General features: G+C 50.7%; 1 long non-coding RNA gene across 2 annotated transcripts; it reads left to right on the forward strand.

The window, feature by feature from the left end:
* The first annotated feature begins 7,740 nt into the window (after positions 1-7,740).
* Positions 7,741-10,955, forward strand: LOC119318250. Of its 2 annotated transcripts, none has more exons than XR_005154029.1 (3): positions 7,741-8,724; positions 9,548-10,437; positions 10,934-10,955. It is a non-coding gene; the product is annotated as an uncharacterized LOC119318250 (long non-coding RNA). The 2 variants fall into 2 exon arrangements; XR_005154030.1 differs by having other exon boundaries at positions 9,548-9,748; positions 10,135-10,949.
* Positions 10,956-10,957: the final 2 nt, after the last annotated feature.

Consider the following 10,957-nt stretch of genomic DNA (forward strand, 5'->3'; position numbering starts at 1 on the left):
AGTCCGCATTGCACTCCGCCGCTCCCGGGAGGACATCGCCCGACCGACGAACGGATCCGTCCGCCGCGACACGGCTTAACGGGCGCTCGGATCCTCTGGTGCTGGATCCTCGCAGTCCCGGATGGAACACCTGTCCTTCGCCATCACCGGAGGGGCAGAGTATGTGTCCCACCGAAAACGGGCGGCCCGACGTGGGAAGGAGAGGATAAGGGCCGCCGAAGCCCGTATCGCGGCGGAAATGGCGGGGCGGAGATGGCTGATGCGGCGGCGTGGGCGGCCACAGAGGAGGAAGCCATCCGCGCCCGCATTGTAAAGAAACGGCAACAGAGGAATATGTGCGCCCTCGCCCGAGAGCAGAATCGGGCGGTCCGTGCCATGGTCGGATTGCCACCGAAGGAGGACAGCGATGGCAAGGACTGCTCCGGTGACGAGCAGATCTGACTCAATCCATACTATGTCTTCGACCGGTACTTTTGCGAGAAGGACGGCGAGGGCACTGAGAAGGGCAAGGACAGCCGTAGATGAACTCCACAATAACCAAACATGCCGAATTTTGGTAGTCCAATGGCATATTTAGTGTAGTGTGATGAAGTAGCCGGAATGTATGTGCATCGACATAGTTGCATGAGTTTGTATGGATTTGAGATATGATAGTTGAGGTATCCAGATGTGCATTGCATTTTTTAGGAGTGCCCGGGCACGTTCGTGGACGTTTGAGGGACTGAATTTGCCAAGTCCGACTGTAGATGCTCCGACGTGCTAGTTCTGATACGCATGCACGGTTAGAGCATCTCCAGCCGCGCCCCTAACAAGGCCCCCCAGGCAACTTTTTGGCCACCGGCGCCGAAAAATCGGCCCAGTCACGCCCCCAAGGGCCCATTTTTCGCCGGCTCGGGCCGAAATTGGCGCCGGCGGACCCAGCCCGAACCCAGCACGCTGGGGGCGCCGGGCGAATCGTTTTTAACGTGAAAGAGCCGCGGGCCCTCCTTGCCAGCGACTCGTCTCTCTTCTCGTTGCTTCGTCGTCCTCATCGCCTCGTTTCCCGCGGCGAATCAATGCCAAAGCTGCCGCGCGCTGCCGCGCCGGTCAGCCTCCTCCATTGATGCCTCACGGGCGGCGCAGTGAAGACCAGACAACGCGCGTCCCTCGCCCGCCACGCGTATGCATGGCGGCCATGCGTACGCGCGGTGGCCCCGCCTATATAAGCCGACCCCCAGCGTGTCGATCATGCATAGACTTTCCACCGCCGACGCGCCGTTTCTCCTCAATTCCTCCCTCTCCGCTCGTCGTCTCCAGTTCAAACCATGGCCGATTGCTTCCCAGGTGACGGTGCGGTGGCGAACGGCTTCGGCCGCCACCACCTTCATGAGGACGAAGCTCGGCTCCTCTGCGAGGCCGAGTACCCGGTCCCGCCAGACATGTGGGTGCCCGGGTCGTGGAGGATCAGCGCCGGCGGGGTCCCGGTGCCACCACCGCCCACCGGGGCGGCGCGGCGTGCGGAGATCGCGCGTATCCGCGCCTCTCTGCCGCGGGCAGCGAGAGAAAGTCCACGATATGTCCCTGACAGCCCGCTGTGGGAGCCCTACTTCCGCCGCCGCCACGTCGAGCAGCTTGAGGCCACCAACGGCGTCGTGACCTCCGAAAGGCTCAACTTCGAAGACCGGCGCCGATGGTGGGGCGTGTCCGGTCGCACGCTGGAGGCCGTCCTCGAGTACATCGAGGGCGGCAACACGCCGAGGCTGGAGTACCCCGCTCCCCCGTCCTTCTCTCGCCGGCGTGGGAGCTCGTGGACGCCGAGGAGCATGGACCCCGGGGCGTCCTCCTCCTCGTCCGGCCGCTCGTTCGGCTCTCCCTACCTCCGCCCCGTCAAGCCGGAGCCCCAGGACACGCCTGTCAGCGCGTGCATCCGCCGCTCCGGCGTCCGCATCGACGACTCCACCCCCGCTTCTGGCCATTTCGTCCTCGTCAGGCCGAAGCCGGAGCCCGGCCTCCCCGTGGAGTATGAGGAGATAGCCCGGCGCGGCTTCTCCGACGCGGACGCCCTACAGTGTGCCCGGGATGACTACCTCTGCGACGAGATGGTCCGGCAGTGCCGGGCCCTGGAGGAGATAGCTGCCCGCAAGCGTGGGCGCGAGGACGAGCATGGCGTGGTGATCCTCGACAGCGACGAGGACGAGGAAGCCCCCGAATCGTCCAACCCGCCACGCCAACCTGGGGAGGGTTGCAGCAGGGACGGCGGCCGCGGAGGAGGCGACAACGACGACGACGACGACGGCGGCGGCGACTACACGCGGTTCTACAGCCTCCTCGGCATGTGGAGCTGCAAGGGCGGCAGGCGGTGAGGAGCGGCAAGGGAGACGGCGGGCCTAGTGGCGTTTTTTTCTTCTTTTGTAAAATATTTTATATATGTATGAACTCGTCGAAATTTGGTTAAATTTGCGCCGTATTTATGCCTAAATTTAATTTTTTTAAAAACTTGGGCGCCGCGACTGAGGGGCATCACGCCCTCAGCGCGTGGTTTGCGTCGGTGTGTTCCAAAGAGCGATTTTTAGCGTCTCCTAATAGGCCAACTACTGAAGATGCTTTAACTTATGTATGTGCCCGCGCATTATATGTGCGGTCATGCGTCGCAGAGGAAGCTGCGTGTATATATGCATTGTCTGCCTGGACTGCCAATGCGTGTCACTGTGTCGTTCGTTGATATATTTGTGTCTGGACGGCTCATGTCCAGGGCCGGGCCGACAAAATTCGAGGCCCCGTGCCAAACTCTAAAATGAGGCCTACTTTCTTAGAAAAATAAAACCATAATTAATTTATCTACAACTCCTTTACGATGTTGAATTAAATCCTCTAATTCTTTTTTTCTTTTCTTATGTTTCTGGTAACCAGATTCATATTCCCTAGATAGATTTTTAGAGGATATAACTTGGCTTTTGAAACGCAAGACGACTAGACCAATTAATATAAAACTATCCAAATGATGGAAAAATTAAAGGGATACACATCAAACAGTTAGCAGCAAACTATTTTTTTGAGATCTAGGAGCAAACTATTCGTTGAACTAAGACGGCAGAATTCACAGACGTGAAACTTGCCTGGTTGAATTGTTCCTGGACGAGGCAAGAGGGGCTCAAGGAGTGGAGAGCAGCCCGGAGGCGAGACGCCATCACGCCGAGATTGATTGACGAAGACGATGCACCTTCATTAGTATTACTATGATTTAAAAAAGAAGAGGGAAAGTGGCAACGAGGCGATCTAGCATCTGTCATGAAGGATGTAGTCAGTGCTCCTGAATATTTAATTTGAAGATTCATTTGGTTAAGCTGATTTAGGGCGCGCGTCGCCGGAAACCAGCCGTGTGCCTGTCCTACTCACCTACTGTTGGGGCTCATTTGGTTGTTGAGGATGGAAAAGCCAGGGTAGGAAACCCACAAGCAGGGATTTCCCTGCTCATATGGTATCCCCATACAAACCATGGAAAATATAATGTTGCAGTTTGGACGCCAGAGGAGGGGAGAAGAAGGAGGACTGGAGGCCTATGGCAAGGGGTTGTCGCTGGATGGAGACGACAGAGAATCAGGCACCGTGTCATGGGTTTCCTCCCCGACCCCTGGTGACGTGGAAAACTGCCCCGTGGAAACGACGCAGATCGGGATCCATAATCCCTGGTGAACGAGCGACCAAATGCTCCTGTAGTTTTCCGCGGGCCGACTTTGCCCCGTGGGCTGTACGCCTCGGTTTTGCACGGGGATCCCCGAGGGATTACGTGGAACCAAACAAGCCCTTGTTGTTGCCATGCCTCCCAGGGTTGCGGGCCTTGCCGCGGTCCTGTGCTGCGTCGTTAGCCTGCAGCTGCGATCTGGCTACTGCGCCCTTAGGGTTAGTATCGTAGATCGGGGTTCTGCCCTGCGCTCACGACTGTAGATCGTGAGAACGATCGGTATTCTTTCATGCCATCGGTATCCGGGCCTTTCGGCCTGCTGGCTTGACTAGGCCTATAGAAAAAAATTGTGGCCCCCAAAATTCGTGGGCCCTGTGCGGGCCGCACGTTTTGCACAACTATAGGCCCGGCCCTGCTCATGTCGCACCTGAGGGCCTGAGTCCTGTGTCTGCGTCTTTTGCTTGCTTCCACTACAATCCCGCAGAGGTCCAAATCGCATGGGAACTGCACGTCGTCCTAATTGCATTCACATATACTCGCTCCGTCTTAAAATAAATGTCTTAAATTTAATATAATTTTATACTAAGGTTAATATAAAATTGACATTTATTTTGAAACGGATGAAGTACTTCCATTCTCATAGCAGTTGCTACTGCAGAAGACCGTCAAGCTGTCTTGCACAGTATAGTAGTATGGCACGGTGTAGATTTATTTTTTGGAAGAGTCAAGCGAAAAAGAAAAATTTTATTTCCTTTTCTGTCGGGCCGTTTTATGCTTCGCCATGGGCCTGTGTGTTTTTGTCTCTCTGTGTGTTAGTTGTTATATGAGCCATGTGTTTGTGAGGGCTGCTATTTTCTTTTTCCTTTTTATTTTATTTTTATGTCCCCTTTTATATTGTTATTTTTTGTTTTTGATTTCTCATTTATTCATTTGAAATAAACTACTTTTAATATGTGAATATTTTAATTTTTTTGATTTTGAAAATATTTCCAAATACTTTCGGAAATAGCATTTTTTGGAGCATTGATTTTTTTTTTCACGCCTTCTAGAATGTGATCTCATGATGAAAATTTGCAAGCACTTAGATCATTTGTCAAAGTTTACCACAAAAAAATCATAAAAAATTGAATTTTTTATTTTCAATTTTACTATTCATGTTATGTTCTCTATGTTGCATATGTAAACACGCATGTGATATGGCATCAAATAGAGAGAAGGTGATGTCCAAAGTTTGAATTTACATCCGAGACAAGCATCTTTTGACCACAAAATTCATCTCAAGAAACACAAACCAAGGCAACCCTGCAACCAATAATATCGAGGAAACACAAATAACCAGAGTAAAGTAAAGGCATGTCACAAAATGGTAACCTTTCCTATACGCCACGCTACTGGAAAGGGCCCTATCTGAAACAGGTCGAAGGCCCGCCACAAAAAGGGTGCGTCAAATTGTGACCTTTAAACACATTAGGTAGAGAAACCACCATAGATGTCTATTTTAGTCTCGGCTCAAATACGTTTCATGGCAATTTAACCCATGGGTTTGGATTCGTGGATACCAACTCCCATGGATTGAGTATTGGTATGATTTTTCATCCATAAGTAAAATTCATGAGTAACTCAAAAATTCAATGCCATCATAAAAAAGAAACCCAAATATTCATGGGTAGGGGCTGGTTACACATGGATCACCAAACAAAATTTGAATAAGTACATGAATATATTATTATTATTATACATGGCATGTGAAGCTATATGATGTCCATGATAGTAAACACTAACTCTCTAGTTAATATGTTGTAGTTGTTGTATAAACTAGACGATACCCCGCATTTTGTTGCAGGTGTGTTTGCAATATATTTCAATGAGATATGGTTGTATGGAACATGAATACTCGTGGAGTAATAATGAGTGAACTAGGGTATGCCAGCCGTCCATGAGAAGTCAACCCGGTGACAAGCAAGTATGGCTACAGAATCCCCTCCATTACGTCGGCCTCTGCGGGCGCAGCAACAGCGCTCCCATGTCCCCACCAGGGGCGGCGGTGTCCTAGAGGCACGGCCCTGTAGCGGGCGGCGCTGACCATCCCATGACGCCTGGCAAGGCGTGCCATAGTACCCGACAGCCGGTCGTACCCGTGCCCGGCGGCCCCGGTACGGCCCTCACCCGGTGGACCCGGTGACTCTCGCACCTGGCGGACCTGGTAGACCCAACGACCCCCACTGTAGGCTCCTAGATGCTTACACCAGGGCCCGCGCCCATGTAGCATTACCATTGTAACCTCGGAGGGCGGCCTATAAGACCCCCCCGGTGCCCCTCCATGCAAGGGGACGGTCGATCAATCTTTAGCGCGCACACACACACAGAGGAGCAGCGCACGAACTGGCCGGTCTTCCTTCCTCCCCAGAACAGCTCTAGGAGAAAGTTTGTATCCACCTCATATAAACCACACTTGGCAAGACTAGGGGTACTATCTCTCCGGAGAGCCCCGAACCTGGGTACGTCTCGTGTTCCTCGCTTGCTCGTGCCAACCTCGTCTCTCGAGCCCACCGGTGCCCTCGTGCATGTTCCTCTCTTTAGCCATCCCATGGCATCTGCCGTGAGCTCACCAAGACAACAGTCGAACCTCTCAAACCCGCCTCATACACCCGGGCAAGCTGCCCGGTCACTGACCGGTCACGTTTTTTCGACACAAACGGACGCCTCAAACGGGCCTGAAACGCTCGGGCTGACCGGCAACCCCTATATCTATCCCAAATATGGGGCGGATACGGGGACGCCCTGGGCCCGCCCGCCACGTGGACCCGACCCAAGCTGGCCCACCCGACCCCACTTATATTCGCCCCCACCTTCTCACCGGAGCAAACCCTAGCCACTTCACTCCACTCCCCATCACTCCCCTCTGCCACCCAAGCTCACCTCTGGCGGTTTTCAGCCTTCTCCGCCATGGCAGGCAGCGGATCGAACTCCGGCCAGTCTGGATATGTCGATTAGGATGTCACCCCGTGTGGGTTGAAGGAGGCAATGACAGTCTGCATTGCACTCCGCCGCTCCCGGGAGGACATCGCCCGGCCGACGCGACGCCATAACGTCGTCTCAACGGGCGCTTGGGGTCCTCTGGTGCTAGATCCTCGCGGTCCCGGCTAGAACACCTGTCCTTCCTCATCACCGGTCGGGCAGAGTATGAGTCCCACCGAAAACGGACGGCCCGCCGTGGGAAGGAGAAGATAAGGACCGTCGAGGCCCGTATCACGACGAAAATGGTAACGGCGGAGGAGGCTGTTGCGGCGGCGCGGGCGGCCGCGAGGAAGCCATCCGTGCCCACATTGTGAAGAAACGACAGCGGAGGAACACGCGCGCTCTCGCCCGAGAGCAGAAATCGAGCGGTCCGTGTCATGGCCGGATTGCCATCGAAGGAGGAGAAGGAGGACAACAACGGCGAGGAGAGCTCTGACAATGAGCATATCCAGCTCGACCGGTACTTCCGCGAGAAGGACGGCAAGGGCAACGGGAAGGACAAGGGCAGCCGTGGATGAACTCCACCATAGCCAAACATGCCAAATTTTGGTAGTCCGATGCCATGTTTAGTGTAGTGTGATGGAGTAGCTGAACGATGCATGTGCGTCGACGTAGTTGCATGAGTTTGTACGGATTTAAGATATGATAATTGAGGTGTCAGTATATGGATTACATTTTTTGAGAAGTACCCGGTTAATGCCCGCGGACGTTTGAGGGGCCGGATATGTCAAGTCCGGCTGTAGGCTTCGGCTAAGTGTCCGTTAGAGAAGTTCTCTTTGAGGATCGGTTAGATGCTTTTATTCTGTATCTGGTTGTATTCAATCTATTTTCGATCAATTATAGAAGTGACATATAATTTAGAAAAACTGACGCATTAGTACCATTTATCTTTCCCTACTAATAAAGCACGGAGTGCTTCTGGTCGTACGTCGTCGGCGTTTTTGCGAAAAAGCCCCTCTGTTTCTTTGAAATCAACCCGCAGTCCCTGTTTTAGTGGCACTCTAGAAAAACGTTTCACTTTTACAGATAAACCCTATAGTCATTTCAATTCAGTCCGCACTCCTCCCCTTCGTCTTATCCATTCTGTCCTGCGCCGGCGACTTCGCCCAACCCGTCGTGCGCCAGCGGCCGCCATGCCTCGCGCGGAAGGATGGAGGGCGCTCGCCGTGAGGATGGACGGCGCGGAGAGGCGCGCTCGCGCCCGAGCTCCTGTGCCCATGCCTCGCGCCTCCTTGCACCGCTCCGGCAGCCCCTCGCCATCCGCCGTCGTGGGCGACCACCAGCAGCGCCCGTCGCGCCTCTCCGCGCGCCACTCGGAGGCCCCAGCCAGGCCGCGCAGCCGTCCTCCTCCTCGACCTCGCCTCTCCGTGCGCCAACTGGCGCCGCCGCCGGCGGCCACGGGTCCAGCGCCGCCTTCGTCCTCCACCTTCTCCTAAAGCGCGCGTCCGCCGCGGGCGCTGGCGGTGGCGCGGCGGTCCTTGCCCTCGATCTCACCGAGGAAGGCGTCCTTGCCGAGCAGCTCGACGAGAGCGCTGCCAATGTCGCTGAACTGAATCGCCAGCCATCTCAGCCCACGTCTTTCAGCACGCAACCGGCGAACCCATTCAGCAGCTCCTGGGCAAACAGCTTTGACCCCTGTTAACACGTTATGAGGATCCATGGTCTCTTCTTCTATTTCTTCAGTGCTACCATCTTGAAACCGGTGCAGTTTCTGCTGCATCTTCCTGACACTGGTCCTCAACTAGCTTATTTTGCTCTTCTTTCTGAAGATCCATGGCCTGCTTTTCCAATTGTTGAGTGGGTACAGAAGTCTTCATATCATCACCTAATTGATTGCAAACAAAATTCTCATCACTTTCAGATACGACAGTCAAGACACATAATGCGGGACACTGCAACTACAGAAAGGCATGGGACACGCACGGATTTAAGTCCATGTCAGGGGCATCACCTGTCTCATGTTCGCAGGAGGAAGAAGCTCCAAGTTCGCCGGAGGTACACAAACATCCGTTGAGCACTCCAATGTCGCGGCGTCTACACCAGAGGTATGCTTCCACTTGACCCCTGTTAACAAGCACCGTGAGCCGAGTAGACACCGGCCAAGTCCAACATTTGATTCAGCCATGTATGCACACCAGACCTGAGCGTCAATCATCCTCCAAATCCAATCCATTACGTTAATTTTCATGTCTAGAATTGACCCTCCAGGTGATGCTTTTTCATGCGTAGAATTCAGCATGTTAGGCAAGAGCGTCAATCAATCTATAGTTCTATACTATAATATTAGACATGAGAGACCAGTCCAATTTTTCTTGTAAAGTGCATGTTGTTTCAGGTCCTCTAAAATGCTCATGTCTGCCTCAGTTTCCTGAATCTTGTTGATTGGAAGATATTCTTGGTTCTGCTTAGTTGATAAGCACCTTGGTTTCAGTTTCAATTCCTCTGTTGATTATTCCAGTTTTGATCTGGTTGAACCTTCTTGAAGAATTTGTTATTCTTTTGGCCATGGGGCGTAATCGTCTCTGCTTTTCGAATTTTCATCACTCTTTCCTTACTCAATGTTTCAGCCATCGGATGTTTCAATACAAGTCAAACACAACTGTCACAAAGATTCATGTGAAATCATGCTGAATAGTAGAAGTATCTTGATTGTAAGCGTTGCACTGAAATGCAAACATGAAAAATGACACATAATTTAGAATCCAATATAAATCTAAGCGTGCGCACACTCGGTTCAGTTTCCATTCTTTTGTTAAGTCCACTGGATTCCTGGCGAGCCCGTGCATGGCATGCTGATTCTGAATTTTGGCATGCTCTTGAAGTGTAGGATGATTGGTTTTGATGTCTCTGTTGTTTGTGCGCGTGCAGGTGCCAAAGGTGTCTCAGGTGGAGGCGAAGGAGGTTCTTCTAATTCCTAAGGCACCAGACTGGACATTCCTATGTTGACTACCATTTATGGTCAATAAAGTTGTCCGTGTTTGTTTTTGATTGCTCAACTAAATATCTGAAGTCCAATGATGTATGCATTCATGTTTCTCCTCTAAGGCACAAAGACTGGACATTCCTATGGTGACTATATCATTCATGCTCAATATAGTTGTCTGTATTTGTTTTCAATTGCTCACCTGAATATCTGAAGCCAAATGTTTTTTTTATCATTGGCTATATCAGATAATCCCAATAGTCCCTAATCTTGCAAATCATGTTTTTTTTTTGTTTAAATTTATCTTTCTCTTGAGATAATCTGAAGAAATTTAAGTTGTTTCCAGTGGCAAAGAGCATCATAAACTATTGTTACAAGTCTATCATATATTTCTCAAATTTTATAAGATATTCATTGGCATGCATTTTAAATGATGATTAAGGTTTTCTCAGTATGTTGTGTTATTTCACTGCTGGGGGTTTGCACGTATTCTGATTTCTAAACAAATCTCAATTTCTCAATTTCTTTGCAGAAACAATAATTATCCAGAAGTAGCCTAATTATATGTATTTGTGTTCGCACATATACATCGTAACTATGCTAAGGGGTATTTATATGAACTTGGTTCAGGGCCAACAATACCAGCTGTAGTGCTGAAACAAGCACGATTCCATCATTTGTTACCGGTTCCTTTTGCTCGATAGCAGGCTCTTTTTGTTGGATGTGGTATAATTATATGCCGACAGATATTGACAGGTGTATAATGTAGTATATATTCCTAATTCCTCCAATGTCTTAATAGCATGAAGAATGTAGCACTTCAGGTCCTCATCAAGTAAGGTTTCCATTTAAGCATGGTGTCCATGCATGCTATTGTTAACTTTGCTGACAATGGCAGCTTAGTGATCACCGTGTTTGTTAAATTTAATTTTCACCTCCGTGTAATGTATCATAGTACTATGCACAAAGATACTTCAACACTAAAGCTCGCACCTAACTTGCTCGGGTCTCGGCTCATGATTCTTTCAACTTTCATGTAGTGCTGCTGAAATATTATGTAACACTCAAATTTGATGATATTTTTAATGGGCACAACTGTGCCGGTAGAGGTTGACAGTTAATGAATTTTGTGATAATCTTCGGTTATACTGTTATATATAGCACTTTGCTGGTTATATGGTTCACATTCTCTGAGCCAATTCACAATGACCATTCCTGATTTGGGCATTATGTTTTTAAATCATTTTGTAACATTTTGGTTGATTTTTTATGCTGCTCCTTAATTTTTTTCATTGACTGGTGTTGAACTAAATGAGTGTTGCCATTCACAGGATGCCCAGTACAACCGAAGATGG

The sequence above is a fragment of the Triticum dicoccoides genome, chromosome 6A (assembly GCF_002162155.2).
Source record: "Triticum dicoccoides isolate Atlit2015 ecotype Zavitan chromosome 6A, WEW_v2.0, whole genome shotgun sequence".
Classification (NCBI taxonomy): domain Eukaryota; kingdom Viridiplantae; phylum Streptophyta; class Magnoliopsida; order Poales; family Poaceae; genus Triticum; species Triticum dicoccoides.